General features: G+C 41.4%; 1 long non-coding RNA gene across 1 annotated transcript; it reads left to right on the top strand.

Annotated features, from left to right (window-relative positions):
* Positions 1-13,096: 13,096 nt before the first annotated feature.
* LOC122137178 lies at positions 13,097-14,335 on the top strand. Its single transcript, XR_006154672.1, has 3 exons — positions 13,097-13,175; positions 13,603-13,674; positions 14,143-14,335. It is a non-coding gene; the product is annotated as an uncharacterized LOC122137178 (long non-coding RNA).
* The last annotated feature ends 8,990 nt before the right edge of the window (positions 14,336-23,325 follow it).

The following is a 23,325-nucleotide window of genomic DNA, read 5'->3' as shown; positions in this document are numbered from 1 at the left end:
TGACATTTTTAACTGAAGATCTGCACAGTATAATACTACATCTCATGAGTGGTCTTTTACTGCTTAAAATGACATCTTATAAATATTATTACCATATCATAAAGCTTTTTAGATGTTTATAAGTGGTCTTTGTCTGCTTTAAGTAAAGTAAGAAAACTTAGGTATTCTGTATAACCCATTGATGTATAACCCATGATATGTATGGATGTTTATAAGACATTTCCCTTAGGGGAAAATCAAAGTTGTGTGGAAAACACAAAACATACTTTTTTGAACATTTGGATAGATGGTGAAATGTACATTACACCCCTTGAGGACCTTGAAGACTTTTTTGAGGTAGCTTATTACACCAGCTACCCAGACGACTGCCTCTTGGGATGGTCCTCAAGAGGATTTTGCCACCTATGTGGAGCAACAGCCAGAGCCCACCGCAGACGGAAAGCCAAAGCCTGCCGTGACTGAAGAGCTATCGCCAGCTAGAGCGACAGATCTGAGGATCACCGTGGAACCAGAGCCTCATGGATCGTCTGACCAGTTGTGATAGCCAGCAATGAATCCCGTCGCGGAGAAGGTCACAGTGGAGCACAAGGGCTTGGAGGAAAGCCCCGCCCACTGCCCCACCCCTGGGGGAGAGCAGTCACTGGACTCTGAGGATTTAACTGACTTTGTGATTTACAGTGCCCTCCATAAGTATTGGAACAGTAAAGATAAAATTGTTCTGTTTGCTGTGGAGTCAAGAAATATGTAAATATGTTTAAAACATGAATATGAGACAAAACTACAGAATGTCACATTTTATTATTGGGTGATTCAACACAAAGATGTTTTACCAGCTAAGAATATCAGCACTTTTAGAGTTTCATCCCCCTATCTGATGTGAGCATAAGTATTGGAACAGTTGGCTCACAGGTCTTTGTAAGTGTTCAGCTGTGTCCGGTTGCATTAATTCTTCAGATATTAAAAGCAGGGAATGTTTTTATCAGTTCTATCCATTGCTTCTGCATTCTAAGTCTTGCATTTGATGATGACATACACAAACCAGGATGAAGACGAGGAAGCCGACTCTGAAAGAAAAGCAAGCAATTTGGACGCTTAAAGAGGAAGTCAATTAGAACTATAGGAAAAACAAAGGGCATGGAGAAATCAAGAGTTTGGAAACTACCGGTGACATCAGCAACCAACGACGACCTGATCGGCTGAGAAAAACAACAGTAGTTGATGACAGACAAATCATAAAAGCTGTAAAAATGAACCCTGAAATAAATGTCAGTAAAATCACCTACAACCTCTAGAAACCTCCAGATGTGATGCTCTGTCAAACTACAGTCCGCAGGAGAATTTGACACAGAATTACAGAAGCTACACAGCAAGATGCAAACCTGTGATGAGCACCAAAAATAGAAAGGCAAGATTCTTCACAAAGAGAAGAGTTGATGGACTGATGAGACAAAAATTAACCTTTATCTAAGTGATTGGAAAGCAAAAGTCTGGAGAAAAAAGGGAACTGCAAATGATCCTAAGCATACAACCTCATCTGTAAAGCTTGGTGGAGGTGGTGTCATGGCATGGCCATGCATGGCTGTCTCTAGAACAGGACCTCTTCATTTTAATGATGCAGAATTAATTTGGAAGGGTACAAAATCATCTTGGCTACCAATATTCAAGAAAATGCCACCACAGTCATTAGAAAGCACTCATATTGGATCAGGACAGTGACCCAAAACACCCTGCCAGTTCAGTCAAGGACTTTATCAGGGCAAAGAAATGTAAAGTCTTAGATTGCCCAAATCAGTCTCCAGATTTAAATCTGACTGAACATTAATTTCACCAGCTGAAGAGGAGACTAAAGACAGAAACTCCCCAAAATATGCAACAGTTGGAATTGGCTGCATTAAAGGCTGGAGAAAAGCATTTCAAAGCATAAAACCAAGAGTCTGGTGATGTCTATGGGTTGCAGACTCACTGCTCTGATTGCATGCAAGGGATCTGCAACTAATTATTAGCTTTTAATCTTTTACATCTGCCTTAAATTCAAGTGTTTCAATACATATGCTCACATCAAATAGTGGGATAAACTCTAAAAGTGCTGTCCTTTTTATTTGGTAAAACATGTGTGTCGAAAGACCTAATAATAATATGTGACATCCTGTAGTTTTGTCGCATATTCATCTTTTAATCATATCTGCAAATGTCTTGACTCCACAGCTGAGAAAGCAATTTTGTCTTTACTGTTCCAATACTTATGGAGGGCACTGTATATGTGGACATGCCCATTCTTCTCCCGCCACCTCTAAGTAGAACAAGCCTGGGCAAATCCTTTACTCTCGTCTGTTCCAGGAGTTTATTCAAACAGGGTTTTCCACGGAGCAGGATAATTACTTCAAGTACCTCATGTAAGTAACTCTTTGTATTGTTAAAAGTTAGATGTTAGCCTAATTAACGTGTTTATGTTGTGCAATCTGCAAAAGCATTGCTCTATTTTCTACAAACTTAAAAGGTAAAATATTAATCGAGTAGTTTGTTTTTCAGTTATCTGGGTTTTTGTTTTGTTTGTTAATTAGACTATTTAGAAAAAAAACTCTCAAGTGTTATTACTATTAATATATTGTAATGAATAAAAAAAAAATACAGACCTACAGTAATATGGTATTACAGGGTTGGAGTGAATTTACCAACAAAAATAATTTATTCATTATTGTTCTATTAACTAGAACCCAAGTGCCACTGCTGTGAAGAAGAGAGATGTCACTCTGAGATGCCTCTTTAAGTATATGGGAGAGAGAGCTTATCTCTGATTACTGTGTAAGTATTGGCTCAGTCTAGTGAACAGGTTTAAATTGTGCTGACTGTTAATGTAAACTGACTGAACCAGCATTTGACAGGTAGTGGTGGAGTTCCCTTTCAGTCAGTCACGTTCAACGTTACGTCAGTGACTGACGAATCGGGGATCTCGCTAGAGAGACAAATCGCCTTCGAGTGTTAACAAAACAAGCCAATGAATGTTGGCGTGCGAGATTTGCATCGCGCACCCCGCCACGCAACGCCGGTATATAAGGAGAGCACGTGCAGTCGCACATTCAGCTTTTCGCTTCGGAGCCGAGCCTTCAGCTTCTCAGCAGAGTGTCGTCAAGATGAGTTTGATGAGTGTACGAGTGTTGGTGTTACGGCGCGTCAGCAGGGGTTGCCAGTGCTGCTGCCTTTTTCTTAGCGTGCTGCAGCTTCCCATTCTGCAGTCACACTGCAACTCCTCCTGGGCGCTTCAACACTTTGGTGTTTTCTTAATTAAAAGAGCATTTCCTAAGAGAGCTCCACGAGTAATGGGGCGTCTTTTTAAAGATGTCTTTCCAGTCGTGCGTTTCTGGATGTGGTCGCTTCCTGGCTCCATCTGATGGTCACGATCGCTGCATCTCGTGCCTGGGCCTCGAGCACGCTGAGGCAGCGTTTGTGGATGAGTCATGTTCTCCTTGTGGGAACATGACCATCACAATGTTGCGATCGAGGCTCCTCTTCGTCAAACGGGGAGGAGTCCCCCTCCCCATGCCCCGTTCTAGTTCCTCCTTCAAAAGGAGGGCTACTGCGGTTCATGGCCAGGGCGATCTGAGGGTCACAGTGAGGGCTTCCCTGCCGAGCGAGTCTCCATGGGCGCCTCACTCCTCCAGCGCATCGTACCCTCTGGTGTACCGCGATGCAGATGCTGAGGCCGCGGTCAGGGCGGGGCCCAGCACTTCATCCTGCCCACCAGCAGAGGACCTGATGTCGACCACTACATCGGGGGACGAGCTAGGCTCTAGAGATGAAGATTCGGCTGCGTTGCCTCCTTCTGTTGCCTCCATCGCTATTGTGATGCAGCTTTGCCCGCAAAGCACTGCCGCCTGGCGGGGTAATCCACGCCTCCCGTCCAGGGCCTGTAAGTTCTCATCCTGATTGACAGCCAAGGCTTACGGAGCTGCTGGACAGGCCGCCTCTGCCCTGCACGCCATGGCCCTCCTGCAGGTCTACCAGGCCAAGGCGTTAAAGCAGCTGCACGAGGGTAGTTCTGACCCAGGTGTCATGCAAGAGCTGCGCACTGCGACGGACCTTGCCCTATGGGCGACGAAAGTCACAGCGCGGTCCCTGGGTCAGACGATGTCCACGCTAGTGGTCTAGGAATGCCACCTTTGGCTTACCCTGCCTCTGCCTGCTCATCGCCGAGGGCGCCCTCCTGCTGCCTCCACCTCCGCTCCAGCCCGGCCTCAGCAGCAGCCTTCACGGCCACGGTGTAGAGCTGGCACCAGGAAAGCGGCGCAGCCCGTCTCTGCCCTGACCCAGCCTGTAAAGCGCCAGGGCAAGCGGCGCCCCTGAGATGGGCAACCCGGAGTCTCAGGATCCTGCTCTTCAGGAGATGGTGAGGTCACCGCTCCTTCCCCCGGAGGAGGGCCGGGCGGAGAATCTTTTGTTTCCGTTTTGTTTTGCTCCACCACTGGCTCCCCAGCCAGGATGGCGGTGCACGATGCGCAGCCTCTACACTCCCTTCCCCCTCTCCTTTCGCCAGTGGGCAGGAGGGCCGGGTTGTGTGGATGCTCTGCCTTCTCACGTGCCCCCTGTCCAATCACGGAGCCAGGTAAGAGTCACACCACTCACTCAGACCCCACTCCGGGGCGCTGTGCCTTCCGGGTCGGGTCCCTGTGCTCCGCCTCACTGCCCCACCGCGGGTACATCGGTGGTTCCCCTCGTTCCGCTTGTTCGGTCTCTGGGGGCCTGGCTAGTGCTCCCCAGGCCGTCTCGCTGGCTCACGAGAACCATCAGACTCGGCTATGCGATTCAGTTCACCCGGCGTCCTCCCAAGTTCAGGGGCATCCGGTTCACCTCTGTGCCGGACAAAGATGCTCCCGTCTTGCAAGCGGAAATCGCGGTCCTGCTGGCGAATGACGCGATAGAGCCGGTCCCTCCAGCCGATATGAAGCCGGTGTTTTACAGCCCATACTTCATTGTACCCAAGAAAGGCGGTGGGTTATGGCCAATCCTGGACCTGCGCATTCTGAACCGGGCCCTTCACAAGCTCCCGTTCAGGATGTTAATGCAGACACGTATCTTTCAATGCGTTTGTCCACAAGATTGGTTTGCAGCAATCGACCTGAAGGACGCGTACTTTCATGTCTCGATTCTCCCCCGACACAGGCCATTTCTCCGCTTTGCGTTCGAGGGGTGGGCATATCAGTACAAGGTCCTCCCCTTCGGGCTATCCCTGTCGCCTCGTGTCTTCACCAAGGTCGTGGAGGGAGCCCTCGTTCCCTTGAGGGTAGCAGGCATTCGCATTCTCAACTACCTTGACGACTGGCTCATATTGGCCCAGTCCCGAGCTCAGTTGTGCGAACACAGGGACGTGGTACTCAGCCACCTCAGCCGGTTGGGGCTTCGGGTCAACTGGGAAAAGAGCAAACTCTACCCTGTGCAGAGTATCTCTTTTCTTTTCTTTTACCCCGCTCTGCCGCCAAACCTTCAGCCCGTGGTTGGACCTTGCTTTTCTACGGGCAGGGGTTCCCCTAGTGCAAGTGTCCAGATATGTTGTTATTTCAACAGATGCCTCTGCCATCGGCTGGGAGAATGGCGATTCCACCCCGAGACAGTCCAGCTGATCTGGAGACGCTTCGGGGACGCTCAGGTAGACCTGTTTGCCTCTCTGGACACGTCCCACTGCCAGCTGTCCGAGGAGACCCTCGGCACGGATGCACTGGCACACAGCTGGCCTCGGGGTCTACGCAAGTATGTTTCTCTCCCAGTTAGCCTTCTCGCACAGATGCTGTGCAAGGTCAGGGAGGACGAGGAGCAGGTCCTCTTAGTAGTGGCGTACTAGCCCAGTCGGACTTGGTCCCAGAACTGATGCTCCTCGTGACAGCCCCTCCTTGGCGTATTCCTCTGAGGAAGGATCTGCTTTCTCAGAGAGGGGGCACCCTCTGGCACCCGTGCCCAGACCTGTGGAATCTCCACGTGTGGTCTCTGGACGGGACGCGGAGGTTCTAGGTGGTTTACCTCCAGTGGTAGTAAACACCATCACTTCAGCTAGAGTGCCCTCTACGAGGCACGCCTACGCGCTGAAGTGGAACCTGTTCATCGATTGGTGTTCTTCCCGCCGGGAAGACCCCCGTAGATGCCCGATCGCGGTTGTGCTTTCCTTTCTGCAAGATGGGTTGGAGCGAACGCTGTCTCCCTCCACTCTCAAAGTGTATGTTGCCGCTATTGCCGCACATCACGATGCAGTAGATGGCATGTCCCTTGGGGAACACGACCTGGTCATCAGGTTCCTTAGGGGGACAAGGAGGCTGAACCCACCGCGCCCTCACCTGGTTCCCTCTTGGGATCTCCCCTTGGTCCTGACGGCCTTGAAGCAGGAGCCCTTCAAGCCTCTGCAGTCAGTAGACCTAAAGTTTCTGTCGCTGAAGACAGTGCTCCTCATTGCATTGGCTTCGGTTAAGAGGGTCAAGGACCTGCAGACATTTTCGGTTGACGATACGTGCCTTGAATTCAGGCCGGCCAACTCTCATGTTGTCCTGAGACCCCGGCCTGGATACGTGCCCAAAGTTCCCACCACGCTTTTCAGGGATCAGGTGGTGAACTTGCAAGCGCTGCCCCAGGAGGAGGCAGACCCAGCCATCGCTTTGCTCTGTCCCGTTCGCGCCTTGCGCATTTACGTGGACCGCACGCAGAGCTTCAGGACCTCAGACCAGCTCTTTGTTTGCTTCGGAGGACAGCAGAAGGGAAAGGCTGTCTCCAGACAAAGACTTGCCCACTGGATAGTGGAGGCTATAGTCTTAGCATATCAGGCCCATCGTTTACCGTGTCCCCCTTGGAGTGAGAGCACATTCTCCAAGAGCTGTGGCTTCCTCCTGGGCTTTGGCACGGGGCGCCTTGATAGCAGACATCTGTAGAGCTGCTGGCTGGGTGACACCTAACATGTTTGCAAGATTCTATAATCTCCGTGTAGAGCCTGTGTCCTCTCGTGTACTCGCCTCAGATGGCCTGTAATGTTGGACCCGCTCGGTGTCAATCATGCTTGCTGCGCCATTCCCCTCTACGGACCAGATACATGCGCTTAAGTGCTTCTCAGTTCAGTTTCCCTCTTGGCGAACCCCTTTGAAGTTCCTCCCGCACCCTCGGAAGTCAGGCGTGGCGGAGCGCCAGACGCCAGGTCCAGCACTCATGTGTATGCCCAAGGTCAGCCCTTGTGCTGGGATAGGTGCCCGTGTGTAGTGATTCCCCCTTCGGGTGATCCCACATGTGTATTCTTCCACGGTATGGCTTCCCTCACGGTAAGCCCGTGTCTTTCCCTGGCAGAGATTCCTCTGCCCTCTCTGCTACGTAGTGATCTCACCCCAGGCAGGCTGAGTCTACCGCAGGGATTTCCATATGTAGCACTGCCCTATGGCCAGTCCATATGTGTAATTTCCACATGTTACCTCCTATGCGCAGGATGTGGTTCTGTAGCGTTCCCCTACTTGGGTACGCTTTCCCAGTGTTATCCAATCCCACTGTACGGAACAGCAGTGGCTGGTTCCTCTGCCTAAGCCCTGTCCTATCCTCCGCCCCAACTGGTGTGAGGGGAATTACCAGCTTTCGCAGGGCACTGGAGGGGGTCAGCAATAGTGGCGCTTTCCATACGGATCCCCGATTCATCAGTCACTGACGTAACGTTGAACGTGACTGACTGAGAGGGAACGTCTCAGTTACATATGTAACCCTCGTTCCCTGAAGGAGAGAACTTAGACGTTACGTTCCGTCGCCACAGTTGCTGTACCACCGCTGTATGGCCGAGGCACACCGTCTCGGCTCCTCAGCGAAAAACTGAATGTGCGACTGCACGCGCTCTCCTTATATACCCACGTTGCGGGCCGGGGTGTGCGGTGCAAATCTCGCACGCCAACATTCATTGGCTTGTTTTGTTAACATTCAAAGGTGATTCGTCTCTCTAGCGAGATCCCCGATTCGTCAGTCACTGACGTAACGTCTCCGTTCCCTCCTTCAGGGAACGAGGGTTACATACGTAACCGAGACGTTTTTCATTAACAAATGAGATTGTCTTAAATATTTATTTTTTATCTCAAAGGGGGCGGCAGAAACCACTGTTCATGAGGACCTGAAAATGAAAAATTTGCCTAGGCACTAAGACATGACTCTCACTCTGAACTTGTGAACAGCTGTTTTCTTTGTCTGTTCAACATTATTATAAATTGGACATAACGTTGAATTTTTCAGGATGTTCTAATGGTTTGTCCTTGACATGTTTTATACTATGCTGCAGGTCATACTTTCTGGTGTAAAAAAAAAAGAAGTTTATTTTATACACACAAAATAGCCCTGCAGTGAAGCTGCACTTTAAAAACTGGTCAGTTGGTGGGATCAGTGAAATGTTTGACTAAAGATGTTTCAAAATATTTACACACAATGTGAAGGTGTTATGCTATTGTATTATGCTAAGCTGTACTTCTTAAGTTGAGGTCAGATGCTCATGCTTGTGACCTGTAATGTTAGTGTTAAAATGTTTCATATATTATGTACACACTGTACTGTAAAGGTGTTTTACGAACCAGCAGTTTATAAGATAAGGTCATGCTTGCTTTAATCCATGAATACAGATGTTAGTTTATACTGTCCAGCTCATTTCTACTGTTTGGATATGACTTGTGACAAAAATGCCTGTTAACTTGATATTAAACTGTTTTAATATGTACACAGTAAAAACACTGTGAAGCACTTTATAAGCTGATTCAGATGTTATTGATTGTTAACACTGTCCAGCTCATTGCTACTGTTAATAAATGTTGGAAATTGACAATCTCAACTAATTATTTGGAGCCGTTTACACTTCCAAAACAAAGAAAGGGCAAATTAGTTAAAATGAATGAATCAGAAGACATTAACTAGTATTTTTTCATTTAAATGTTAGCTATTTTAATTAAGTCTGTGTATAATATACTGATATTTTTTTTTTTACATTGATTGTACTTAATTTATTGGCTTTTTCTTAAAATGCTACTTAATATTTTTGCATTCACTGAAATCCATATTATTAAGTTGTCCTTACTCAAAATATCAGTTAGTTCAATAAGCTGGCAAAAAGTAGCTGGAAAATGTTGTCTTAATTTTATTGAGTTAGATCCAAGTAACAGTTTTAACAGTGTGCGTTGCCCTGGCTCTACAACTCACCGTCTCCGCACTGGGCTCCTCTTACTCCTACTCTGCCTGGTTCCTCCTTCTCAAAGTCCCTTTTGGCTTCTCCCTGACTCCTCTCTCCGTGTGATCCTCCCTGGATTCTCCTGTCTCCATCATGGCTCCTCCCTTCGACTGGTCCTCCATGGATTCTGCTGGCTCCATCCTGGCTCCTTCCTCCGTCTGGTCCTCCCTGGATTTTCCTGTTTCCGTCCTGGCTCCCCCCGCCGTCTGATCCTCCCTGGATTCTCCTGTATCCATCCTGGCTCCTTTCTCTGTCTGGTCCTCTCTGGATTTTCCTGTCGCCTTCCTGGCTACCCCCTCCATCTGATCCTCCCTGGATTCTCCTGTCTCTCCCCTCTGTTTGATCCTCCCTGGATTCTCCTGTCTCCATCCTGGCTCCTTGCTCCGTCTGGTCCACCCTGGATTTTCCTGTCTCCCCACTCTGTCTGGCCCTCCCTTGATCCTTCCTCCATCATCGTAGCCATCCTGTTTTAATCCCATATCTACTCCTTTGTTTTCCCCCCTAAGTCCCCCTCCGTCCCACCCTTTGTTGTTTCTTTTACAGTGCATGGTTACACCTTGTCGTTTGTTCCAGTTGTGTCTCCTTATTATCATTATTGACTTATTTAGTTTCTGTCATTTCTGTTCTAGTTTGTTGGGTCTCGTCTATTGTGTATGTGCCCCCCCCCCCCCCCCAACGTACCCTAACATGCACAAGTACAGAGTGAATGCTATTTTATATTAGCAGAATGAGTAAACTGCATTTAATTAATATGACCGAAAATATGTATATGCCTTCAATAGAAAAAAAACATTGCCACAATTTTAATATTCGTAAATAAAATCTTTACATTTGTACATCTGTAAAGTTGTTCATATGTAAGTAGTGTATATTTTAACTCTGTCAATATGTAAATAATTAGTGAAAGTTAATGTAGGTGTGGTAGAACAACACTATGTAAGAAACAATTGATATTTAGAAGTGTTTGATATGTTAGAAGTGTATGTGCCTTATATTGTTGAATTTACATAACATATACATTTTCAAAGTATCACAACAACGAAAAAGTTCAAAGCATTCATGCTATCTTATGGATGTTTCTAAGAATACCTAACTTTTCTTACTTAAAAGCAGACAAAGATCACTTATATAAATATTACCACATTATGAAGCTTTTTAGATGTTTATAAGTTTGTGTTTATAAGACTTTGTTTTTGTCACCATAAGCAGTAAAATTCCACTCATGAGATATAGTGTTAGATTGTGCAGATCTTCAGTAAACAATGTCAAGATATGAGACTTTTGTGTTATAAATCTGTCACGACACGCACACAAATAGGTAGATCCAATCGCAGTGTTTAATAAGGGTAATCCAAAATCATAATCCAGCCAGGCAAAGGTCACAATCCAGGTAAGCAGTCCAAAAACAAGAAACATAAACAACAGCAAGGAAACACGAACTACAGGGAGACATGAAACAAGGACTCCGTAACAATGACAGAAACAACCAGGGTATTTATAGACAGGTGCAAACAATGTAAGTGGGGGACAGCTGAATACAATGAACAGTGATGAATACAGACAAGGCTTGTGGGAAATGTAGTTCCTGAGGTGGGGTGACGATATGGGAAAGTGAGACCTCTAGTGGACACCCAGGGAACACAAACCAGACACTGTGACAAAATCATCACATTCTTAATAGTTTGAACTACAAATAGGTAAGTATTATTACTGCTGTTACAATTATTCATGAGATGATTCAATACATTGTAATTTTTTATTAAGTTATGTGTGCATTATAAGAATACCATTATGATGCATTATAAATTCAGGGTTCATTTGGTGTTATAATACATCATACCCTGATGATAAATGTAATAACCACAAATAGCTAAGTATTATAATGTATTATAACTATTGTTATGATTACTGATTAGTAGATACAGCATGTTATAATGATGTTTATAAATGCATTATGTATACATTATAATGCAATAAGAATACAGGCTTCATAGAAAGTGTTAGTGTTTCTTCCTGTGTAGTTATTCATTAATGACAGGACAGTATTCTAAAGTGTTACCATACTATCTACATTTTACTACTGGAAGCACCACCATTTTCTCTGGTTCCGAGTAAAGTTCAGTGGGCATGCAGTATAAGCCATAATTCTCAGAGAACTCCCAGCCTACAAGCTGTAATAACGAGCTGTAGGAGGACGTGAATGCTTTTTACATCTTGAAATTTCACAAATTACGCTGTGATGTGAACGCACCTTTAACTCTCTACTGTTTCTGTCTCTTTGCTCCCTTAAATTGGTGAACACATGCATTTCTCGAACAGAGAGCCATCTAATGCTCAGGTTAGTAATGACAATGCTGCACTAAGGCCATGTACAGAGCATAGTGTAAATCACAGAAAGAAATGATACTGAACATGGCCATCGAGTGGCATTACACTTCTGAGACAACAATAACATACATACACAAAGTTGTAAAATTACACATAATTCTGGATCTTCAATCTTCTGTACCTTTAATTCTGAACACTATTCAAACCCATTTCACATAATAAGAATCTCTGTAAATAAAAGGACACAAACCCGGTCAGAGCTCATGAAAAAGCATGCTGGGTAGCACTACAATATATAAAGTGAGAGTATTTCTATTAAACAAGTGTGTGTGTGTTGTCTCTGTTGCTGCTCACAGGCTTTTTAGTCTGACACAGAGACACTGAGGAGTTATAAACAATCAACCTAAATCCAGCACAGAGTGGCTCAGTGAATGTGGTATTGAATGTGTGTAAGTGTGTGAGTTTATTTGTGTCAGAGATGCTGTAGAAGGACAGAGTGCCGGCTGACACATCCACATACACTCCTACTCTCTTACAAGAGTGTGAAGAGACACTAATGTTAAGTGACTGATTATTATGAGAGGCAAGGAATTTGTCATCAATGCAGATCAGACTCCAGGAGTTTCTATTCAGTCCAAACATACAGTCACGACTCCCTTTCCTGCTGATTCTTTTATATGCCACTGATATATGAGCTTTTCCACTCCAGTCCACTTCCCAGTAACAGCGTCCAGACAGACTCTCTCTACACAGAACCTGAGGTGCCCTATCAAATCTCTCTGCATAATCAGGATATGACTGCTCCTCTTCTGCATATGTCACCTTTTTATTCTCTTCTGACAGAATGATATGATTGTTTGCTGTGTTTGGATCCAGTGTGAGATTACAGGCATCTGAACAAAAGAAGAAAGTCATTTATAATATAACAAAAAAAAAATCACTAAAGTTATGTGTGTGTGTGTGTGACTAACGGAGATGTTAGTCCCGTCCGAATTGGTACATGAAAATCGCAGACGTCAGGTGGTAAGAATCGAAACTCAAACGTAGTTTAGAAAACTAGTCCCGTCCTAATAGGGCTTTTGTCCCAACCCTGTTAGGGCATACTGGAGTTTTTGCACATATTTACGATACGTATTTACAGTTATGAATGACAAATTGTAATATAATTATATCAGTTTCTACATTTTAAACACCCTCTAAACAAACCTGAAAGTTTGGTCAGCACTTTAACCTAATAGGTAGTAATGAGTATTTATGATAGCTTTTGGGGACATTGACCTGTATTTTAACTCTCCTTATGGGGACACCTTGTTTAAGTGGGGATTGCATTATATACATGATACCTTCTGGGGACATTGACCTGTATTTTAACTGTCTTTATGGGGACACCTTGTTTAAGTGGGGATCGCATTATATGCATGATACCTTCTGGGGACATTGACCTGTATTTTAACCGTCTTTATGGGGACACCTTGTTTAAGTGGGGATTGCATTATATGCATGCTAATATAATTTGTGTAGAATTCTCAATACCTTTATATTTGTCATGTTTGACTGATTACAGGTTGCCTTCCAAAACAACATGGACACAGATTCCAGCTCTGCAGAAGATGGGAATGTGTCCCACTCCAATCCCAAGGTAAGAAAGTATAGATGATGGCCACAGTTCATAAAAGTTTGGAGAATTCATTAATTTTATCTTGACTGATTTTCGTAACAGTTTAAAAGGCAACTCTTTCAATGTTTGTTTGATACTTTAGACCCATTCATACTTGATAACTTGCATTTATTTTTGCAATTAGATATTAAACTAGATTATTATTCTGTTCTGGTCCATGCCTAAATTCTAATACATTCACATTGCAATTCAAATAAGTTGGATCATTACTTTAGAGAAGTGACTACTAATTATAAATGTAGAGAACAGAAAATCATTGCATGCACATAACAAAAATTATCACTTTTACATTTTTTTTTTTTTTTTGCAGTTTACAATTGTTTGTACTTTAGTTAAAAAATCATTCTACACTCTTTCTGTGGCATTGAATTTTTTATTTGATTTTTAGCTGGGCCCAGAATCACATCCAGTCACTAAACCAGCAGAAGATTCTGTGATACCCTCACCAACAGACACACAGGTAATAAGAGAGTAGTTTATAACCATTTAGTTTCAGAGCTGCACAGTATACATTATATTATAGTAATTATTTCCCAGCAACAATGTTGATCAGAATGTGTTTGACAGAACGATGCGAGGATGGCATTATTACAGGCTTTGTCCCAAACCTGTTAGGGCATACTGGATTTTTTGCACATATTTACGATACGTATTTACAATTGTGAGTTATGAATGACAAATTGTAATATAATTATATCGATTTCTACATTTTAAACGACTTACCACAAACGATGGATACAAACACCCTCTAAACAAACCTGAAAGTTTGGTTGGCACTTTAACCTCATAGGTAGTGATGAGTATTTATGATAGCTTTTGGGGACATTGACCTGTATTTTAACTGTCCTTATGGGGACACCTTTGTTGCTAATATAATTTGTGTAGAATTCTCAATACCTTTATATTTGTCATGTTTGACTGATTACAGATTGCCTTCCAAAACAACATGGACACAGATTCCAGCTCTGCAGAAGATGGGAATGTGTCCCACTCCAATCCCAAGGTAAGAAAGTATAGATGATGGCCACAGTTCAGAAGTTTGGAGAATTCATTAATTTTATCTTGACTGATTTTCGTAACAGTTTAAAAGGCAACTCTTTCAATGTTTGTTTGATACTTTAGACCCATTCATACTTGATAACTTGCATTTATTTTTGCATTTATTCATGCAATTAGATATTAAACTAGAGTAATTGGGTGCATGTAACAAAAATGCTTGCTTTTACATTTTTTATTTTTTTTTTAGCAGTTTAAAATATAGGGTATTTTTTGTGGATGTTAGAAGGAAATACTTTTATTCTACAGACATTGGGAGATATTGTAGTTCTGTTTCAGCAACACAGACCTTGTATTTAGGAAATTAAATTTGCTGAATTCTGATTAATTTCAGTTTAAAAAACAAATGCTTGGATATGATTCTGAAGACTCACTAAGCAGCATGGAAATGAATATGTGCCAGGGTCAGATTGTGAAAGTGAGATCAGCTCAGAGGGAGGCAGTATATTAAAGAAAAATGCTGCCACCATGGCCAGTCCTGCTGTTAAAGATGGAACAAGAAAAACATACAAGGGACCTAGAAACCGGAACTCTGAATCTGACACATCTGGGGAAAGCTCCATAACTTCACTTACAGTCATGCACAGTCAAAAGACTGACGATGGATCTAGAAGATACACCAAAAAAACATTACTGTCTCTTTTGTGAGAAACCACAATCCAAAATCGCCAGGCATCTGGAACTTGTTCATGGAGATCAATCTGAAGTCGCTAAGGCCATTTCATCTCCAAAGAACTCCAAGGAAAGAAAGCTCCAACTGACTATACTAAGGAAACAGGGGGACAGAGCACACAATGTAGATGTCATTAGAAAGGGAAAAGGTGTCATTGTTCCATGTAAACAAGCGAGTTCTCCAAATGTCAATCCAAATAAATTCTTACATTGTGCAAATTGCCAAGGACTTTTCAAAAAAAGATTTCTTTGGAAACGTATGAAAAGGTGCCCACTTCGAGGTGTTCTTCCAAAACCTGGTAGAACTCGAGCCCAATCGATTTGCGCCTTTGCGCAACCTGTGCAGGAAGGAGTTAGCAAGGGACTGTGGAAACTTCTCAGTGACATGAAACAAGGTGAAGTGGTAGATGTCATAAAGAGTGACCATTGTATCCTCAAGTATGGCGAGCAGAAATACAACCTCATGGGACACCGGCGTTCTGATCATGAACTGATCCGTCAGAAAATGCGTGAGTTAGGGAGACTGGTTTTGAAAGGAAGGCAGGTGTCCCCTCTCAAATCACTTGAGGAATACATTGATCCAGCCAACTTCCAACACACAGTTAATGCAGTTAAAGCTGTTACAGGCTTTCAGTGTGAGACAAATAAGATAGCGGTGCCAACGCTAGCCAACAAACTTGGTCAGAGCCTCATGAAGGTTGCCGACATTGTAAGTTGTGATGCAAGAATCTGCAGTGACACAACAAAAGTACAAAAAGCAGAGTACTTCAAACACATCTATCAGACACGCTGGAGGGAGATGATCTCATGTCATGCTCACAATACCCTGGAAGAAAAAAGGTACAACGCTCCACTGATCTTGCCATTTGCAGATGATGTCAAGAAACTCCATATATATTTAAAGGACAAACAGCAAGAATACTACAGCACACTTTTTAATGCACCGAACACCAAGACCTGGGCAAGACTGGCTAAAGTCACTCTTGCACAAATGATAATCTTCAACAGAAAAAGGCAAGGGGAAGCCTGTCTGATGCCAGTACAATCGTTCAAGTCTCGAGACAAATCTACTTTAAATATTGATATTGCTGACTCTCTCTCAGAAGTTGAACAAGCACTATGCAAGTACTTTAGTCGTGTAGAAATCCGTGGAAAGCGCGGAAGGAAAATTGCAGTACTTTTGGCACCGGAAATGATCAAATCCATGGAGTTGCTGGTTAAAAACACGTGAAGTTTGCGGTGTTCTGAAGGAGAACATCTACATGTTTGCAATCCCAGGCTGCGAGACATCATTTCGTGGATCAGACTGCCTGCGCTGCTTTGCCATGGAGTGTGGTGCTAAATGTCCAAAAGCCCTATCGTCCACCAAGTTGCGCAAACACATCTCTACAATGTCCAGAGTTCTTAACATGAACGACACCGAAATGGACCAACTTGCTGATTTCCTGGGACATGATATTCGTATCCACAGGAAATATTACAGATTATCAGAGGGAACACTCCAGCTGGCAAAAATCACCAAAGTCTTGATGGCAATGGAGTAGGGAAGGCTTAACGAATTCAGAGGGAAAGGTCTTGACCAGATCAGCATCAATCCAACAGGTATGTAACCTGTTAATCGAGTTTAAACTACCTGTCAAGCGTGTCCTAGTGATTCTTTGGAAGAATCTGTGCATATCTCTGAATACTAAGACTATATTTCAGAGTGCGTTGAGCCTGATGCTGGGATGGAGAGTGAAACAGAACTGTCAGATCATTCTCATGATGTGACGTCAAGTGAGCCAGGTAAAGATTTGTAAACACATTTTTTAAAGATGTTTGTAATTTCCATTAGTTAAATAATAATTAAATCATGCCTTCAAGCAGGCACTTCAGGAGTGAATAGCAGCAGGCCAGTAAACACGAATGAAGGTAAGATGTATGAACAGGCAGTTAAATGTTTAATGCAATTAGAATATCAAGAATTCCCCCCAAACAGCCTATCAGTAATTAGTAGTTTGATTTACAAATGTATATGATTGTGTTTCTAAAGGATCTCCAGAGGGGACACGGGAGGTCATGAAAGTAACATCAGGTAAGGAACCTGTCCAGTAATAGTTTTTATTTGCTTTATTTATAAAAGGTCAACAACATCATACAGAATACAGTAGTATAAAAATAATCCAGTCTTGGACCTACAACACATGCAGTGCAATTAATGTAATTTTCTTGACATTAGTTCCTAGGAAGAGAAAGTGGAGTGAGGTGGAGATTGCGGCTGTAGAAGAGAAAATGATGAAATTTATTCACTCGGGAGTTACTCCTGGAAAAGTCGACTGCATTGCATGCATTACAGCAGCCCCCAAAGCCCTCGGTGAACGAGACTGGCAGGCGGTGAAGTATTATATAAAAAACAGAATCACAGCATATGAGAGAAAGACCACTAAAAAGTAAGGTTGATTTTTTGGTTGTTGATTCTTTTTTTTGCGTTTTAGTTGAATTATATTGTTTTTTTTTTGGTCTCAATACCATAGTTATAATGGTATTATAATGTAAAACATTATAATGTAATTTAAGTTTTGAAAGAGTTAAAACGGCTCGATGTTGGTTGTAAATTTGGTGCTTGGACTTCCTTGTTTTTAAGTCTGCAGGCAAAATGCTGTGTCAGGTGATGAGGAGTTGGTGTAAATGTTTTTTCTAATTGCTTAGATTAGTTTTACTGTACAGTAGCCATACGACAGAGTGAGTGCCTATAGTTTTCAATGCCTTTATTCAGGCCCCTTTACGTTTCACATTTTTAATTGTGTTGTGGATTTAATTTTAAATTGATTAATTTATTTTCTGATGGCACATTAGACGAAACACATCATAAAAATATATGTTGTAATATCTGGTGGCAAGCACGGAACCCATACTGTACTGATTAAATTTGGCTGTAGATTCAATTTGTATCAAGGTCGTTTTTATTTCTCTTGGATTTTTTTAATGACTTAAAGATTAAATTCTTAGAGCATTTCAAAACAAGACAAAAAAACTCCATTCCACTGATAACGTTCATAATTTTAGACAATTTAAGAATTGTAGCTCTGATCTACTAACCTTCCCGAATGTGTTATTACTGGTTAACTACAGGATACTTAACTTTACCACTAACATAATACATACTTTTAACAGTAAGCTTACCATGTATACGTTTAATTGGTTTGGTAATTTTAATTTTTTTTGTGTGTATCTACTTGTTGTGTGCTCTGTCAGGTTTAGGGTGGGTGTTTGTAAAAGCACTCTATGACAACTTTATTTTAAAGGGCTTTATAATATATATTAGATTGACTTTGATAAGAGCAGCAAAATCACATTCAACGTACGTCTCTCATGGGTCATAATAATCAGTAAATGTAGCAACTGAATTGTGTAAGAGTGAGTTAAATGCAGTATATGATTGTGGCAGTCTTAGTGGACTGAAATGACTTGCATATGAAGAAGTTAAAGTTCATTTTTGAAGTTAAGCTGAACTAACTTATTAAACCACCCTATTTTTAACAAACCAATATAACTAACGGAAATACCATTATGAATTGGCCAGCTGGCCATATTATGACCTTTCTTTGTCTGTAGATTACACTGGTTTGTCCCCAGATTGGACATCCATGTGTACTTATTGATACACTAGTTGGTCAGGTTTTTGTCCCCAGATGGGACTTCCGTTAATGCCCATATAAGGAGTTGTCCCCGTGTCCCCACATGTGTTAACCTGACCTGTCCCCGGATTACCACCTACCCTTATTTTAATGAATTAATTACATTTTAAGTGAGGTATTTATTAAACTTTTTTTTTTTTAGATTTTTTTGATGCGTTTATCTAGTCTCTAGGATGTCAGGAAAGTGGTGTCCCCAAAATGTGGTAAATAACTGGTGCCCCCACGAGGCACCCCAAACAAGTATGTGTGTGTGTGTGTGTGTGTGTGTGCGTGTCTGTGTAGACGTACATTTGTGTAGTCCTGCTGTAATCCTGAACTCCCCTCCATGATCCACACTATAAAACACAGACAGCGTGTCATTCTGCACGTCTGATGCAATCAGTAACACACAAACACTTGTTTATTCTACTTTGTGGTGTCACAATGTCCTCACTAATATAGTAAGATACAGGTATTTATGACAACACCTTAAAAATCATATATAAGAATGTTTGACAAAATCTTAAAAGACACCATTATGGCCCTTCACTACACTATCCATAAACCTTGGCATCACATGAACCTTAAATAATTTCAACATTCTTATATGTATATAAGTTAAGCACCCCGCAAAGTCAAAGATTCTGTATCTTTCGTACTTTGTGGGGTCTGGAATGCAAGTACATACACACACACAACCATCTGGTTTGCAATCTTTTTGGGGACTTGCCATATAGGTAATGTTTTTTTTTTTTTATTGTACAAACAGTATATTGTATCACCTTACACTAACCCTACCCCTAAACCTACCCAACACACAAAACTTTATGCACTTTTACATTAAAAAAACTCTTTCTGAAGCTAAAGGCACGACAGGGTAAAAGGCATGTTTGACTTTATCCTCCTTTAATCAATGCAAAGCCTTGAACAAGTGAAACATGCATTTAAGCCAATAAGACATTTGACAACAGAACAAGCATGACAGAATACAGAGTTCTCTTGTTTTTAATATTTCTGTGATATAACTTAATTATTATGTTTAGCTGCTAAAAATGTTGAATCTGCACATCTTACTCATTCTATTATCTTTTATTACTTTAATTTGTTGTCATACTTTGTTTTATAAGTTATACTTTTCCCTGTGGTCAGTCTGATTACTTTTCTGGTTTCAGGGTGTTGTATATGTACTGTGGATTAAAGTTACTGTGTGCTTTGTATTTTTAATTAAAGAACACTATTTATATATTTTATTATTATTATTTATTGTATTTCTCAAAGTAAAGATATTATATCAATCATATTAATTTTGTTTTAAAGGCTGACTAAGGTCTTTCTGCAGAAATTCCATAATACACAGCAAAATCTGTAGTGTTAATTTGAGTTAAATTCCCAGTGTAAATTATTCCGAGTGAATGGGTGTTGATTTGTGTGTTATTTTAACACTTGCAGTGCTGAAAAAGCTCTGTGGGGGGCGTCATTTCAAGGAGTCAGGAGCATACACTAATTTTGAGTTACTTTTTTTTCGCGCTCAATGACGAGCGGAAAATTGTCTTCACGACACCTAACGTGGCAGTGAACTTAACGCCCAGAAGAAAACTGTGTGGGATTGGGATATTCAGTTTAAAAGGTAAGAACCACATTTATCAATTTATAAAGGTTGTTAGTCATTATTTAAACCAAGTTTTAACGTTAAGTGAGGTGTGATGCAGTCGATCGTCGCTTTTTTTTTTTATTTGCGGGTGGTTAAGGTGTGTGAAAGAGAACATTTCTGTCAGTAATATTCGGTTTAAAGGTTGAAAACCACATTTATTTATAAAGAATGTTAGTCTTTAACAGTCTAAGTAAGTCCAGCAATTGTAAAACGGTAAAATGACGTTAGTGTGTTTTAATATAACAACATGTGCTTAACGGTGTTAGTACTTTTCAGAAAATCACTGTCTAGTCAGTGTTTTACACTAACGTTTAATGAAAGCCATTTTATGTGGTGTCGTCGTCAGTTTCAAAATACTTAGTGCACGTCCGCGTGCAGTGACACAGGGAAAATACAAATTTTTCGTTGGTGATGATGGCCTAAACAAGGCTTTTGGCGTCTTTACACTGGCCATTTTCGCTTCGCGCCGTTCGTGGCCTTCATGTTTAATCCCGCTAACTTTACTCACGTTTAACATTACCCGATGGTGTAGATTTGTACGCCCCAACATCGTTTATTTCCGCCAACAATATGGCAGAAATACCGACTGCTTTGTTTCTGCTGTGCAGGACCCAGGTTGGGAAATCAAATCTCTGAATTATTAACATCATCTGGTGGAACGAACCAGCCTTCTCGTCTGCTGCTTCCAGCGCCAACGTTACTTGAGGTTCAGATTTAACTGTTTTTTAATAGCAATAAACTGGTTAAAACTAAGCCGAAATACAAACATTGTGATGAAGATTAGTAAAACGTTTGAATTCATACTATATCAGTTCCCTCCGCAAGACAAGCAAACAACTTTTAAAATATTGGTTCTCTAAATAGTTTAGGCTATGGTGGAGGCACACAAGTGGTATGAACCCAAAATAAACTAATTCTGCTGTGATTTACTTGCTTAAATGGTTACAAAAGTATGCCGAAACAGCAACATCATGATCCAGATTAAAAAGATAAAAAGTATGAAAAATGACAAGTGTCCACAAAATGACAAGTTTTTAAACTTTTCATAATGCTTGTTTTCTCAATGAAGTTAAAAAAAAAAGTTGCCTGAGCATCATGGTGCAAACCAGAACCTGCATATGATAAGCAATCTTCACTGTTTGTTTGCCAGTTAAACATAAGCTAACATCTACTTGCAGTTAAGATTGAACCACTTATTGCTTTTTCTTCACTAGGTGCAGTTTTAGGATGTTACCATGTTGCTGAAGGTGAAATACCATAGTAACAAGAAGTACATCAAATTGCACTCAGGCTTCACCTATTCAGAATTCATCAGGGAAGGTAAATAGCCATCCTTTAAAGGCCAAACAAAATATGTAGCCACTTTAGCGACAAATCACAGCACAAGATTGTCTGTGTATTTAAATACTTTTGGCTGTATTTAACAGTTTATTAAAATGTTGTGTCATAATATTTTATTTGAATTGCAGAGCTTTACTTTTAATGACAGTTAGTGGAATCATCAACATTAGTTAGTACATGGCAGTATACTTTTGCTGCAGATTCCTTTAGTTTAACATTTACAAGACAAGGAAATAGAGTTAAGCGGAATGATTTAAAACTTGCTCCAGGTGACTTTATCTGGTTACATTACCTCTTTTTATAGTCAAAAACAAGTTTGGGCTTCCTGATGCAGCTCAACTTGACATTTTTGATGAAACTGACACATCAGTAGAGGAAGACATTCTTCTAGAGCCATTGGAGGTCAATCCAGACATGTGCCTGACAGTACGTGACAGCATTTCAGATGAAGGTAGGTGTCATTAAGAAAACCTATGTTAATGGATAGGGCTCTTTGATGCAGCTGACATTGACCTTTCTTTATGGAATGAACATGGCAGTGGGCAAGGTTGGGTTAAGTTTTTTTACTGATTACTAAAAATATATTCGGAATACTTTAGGGTTACTTAAAATGTTTATACTAAAATGGATAAAGCCACAAAAGGTTAAGTTAATCAAATTCTCTCCATTCAACACCATCTTCCCTTACGGATACCATATCACTTTCTTCAAGTGACAGTGACCTTAGAGAACTGGGTATTCCCACAGGCAGAAATAGATCCAGCAAATAAGACACGAGCAGTTCTGCAACAAAGGCTTCCATGTCAGAGGCAGCAAAGGAGGTAATTGAGAGCTAAAAACGAATTATTATTTAGATTTACCATCAATTATAAGGTGTCACGCTAAATTGATATTATCACCAATCAAAGCATTTAGTTCCAAACTCACTTTATCAAAGAAAATGTAATTAATTTGCCCCTTCCTAGAATTTTACCTTTCACAACACTGCTGTTTTTTGACATTCATCTGAACTTTCACCCTTAGTCTATACAGACATGTTGTGGTATGTTTTTTTCTAATGATTTTATCTAATAGAAAGAATTGAACACTAAAACATATTTTTCCTTTTCCTGTTATGCGAATAGATGGTAGAAAAGGCCTTGCTTAAGAAGCCTGGAGGAGAGGATATTCTTGAAGAGTACAAGTCAGAAAATTCACTAATGCACCGCACTCAGAGACAGCTTGTCAACATATTGGCGAGTGATATTACTGAGAGACATGGTTAAGATTTTAAAAGGTTTTTATTACAAAGGAATGTAAAAAAATGGCTGTAATCTTGTAATGATATAACTAATGTTTCTTGTACTATATAAAGAAAAATGATTAAAGATTGACTTTCTTCACTCTATAGTAGGATTCCTTCCCGTCAGCAGAAGGAGAAGTATGCCCTGGGAATTATTACTCTCTTTCCCTCACTGAAGGATCCGTTTTCTCCAAAGGGCTATGTAAGTTTTACAACCTTATTAAGAAAACACAGCACCAGATTTACAGAAAAGGGCTTTGGCATTTTAGTTTTCATTATAAAATAACTACAGTTGCTTATAAAAGTGAAAAAATCTCAAAATTCAACAATCAACAATAATATCGATGATAGTGCTCTTATTTTTAAAATTACTTGGGTTATAAGGATATTGCACATTAATTTGAAAAAAGAAAATCTATTAAGTAATTGTTCTTTTGTTTCACAATGCTGCAT

The sequence above is a fragment of the Cyprinus carpio genome, chromosome B4 (assembly GCF_018340385.1).
Source record: "Cyprinus carpio isolate SPL01 chromosome B4, ASM1834038v1, whole genome shotgun sequence".
NCBI lineage: Eukaryota > Metazoa > Chordata > Actinopteri > Cypriniformes > Cyprinidae > Cyprinus > Cyprinus carpio.
This window is presented reverse-complemented; position numbering and strand designations above follow the sequence as displayed.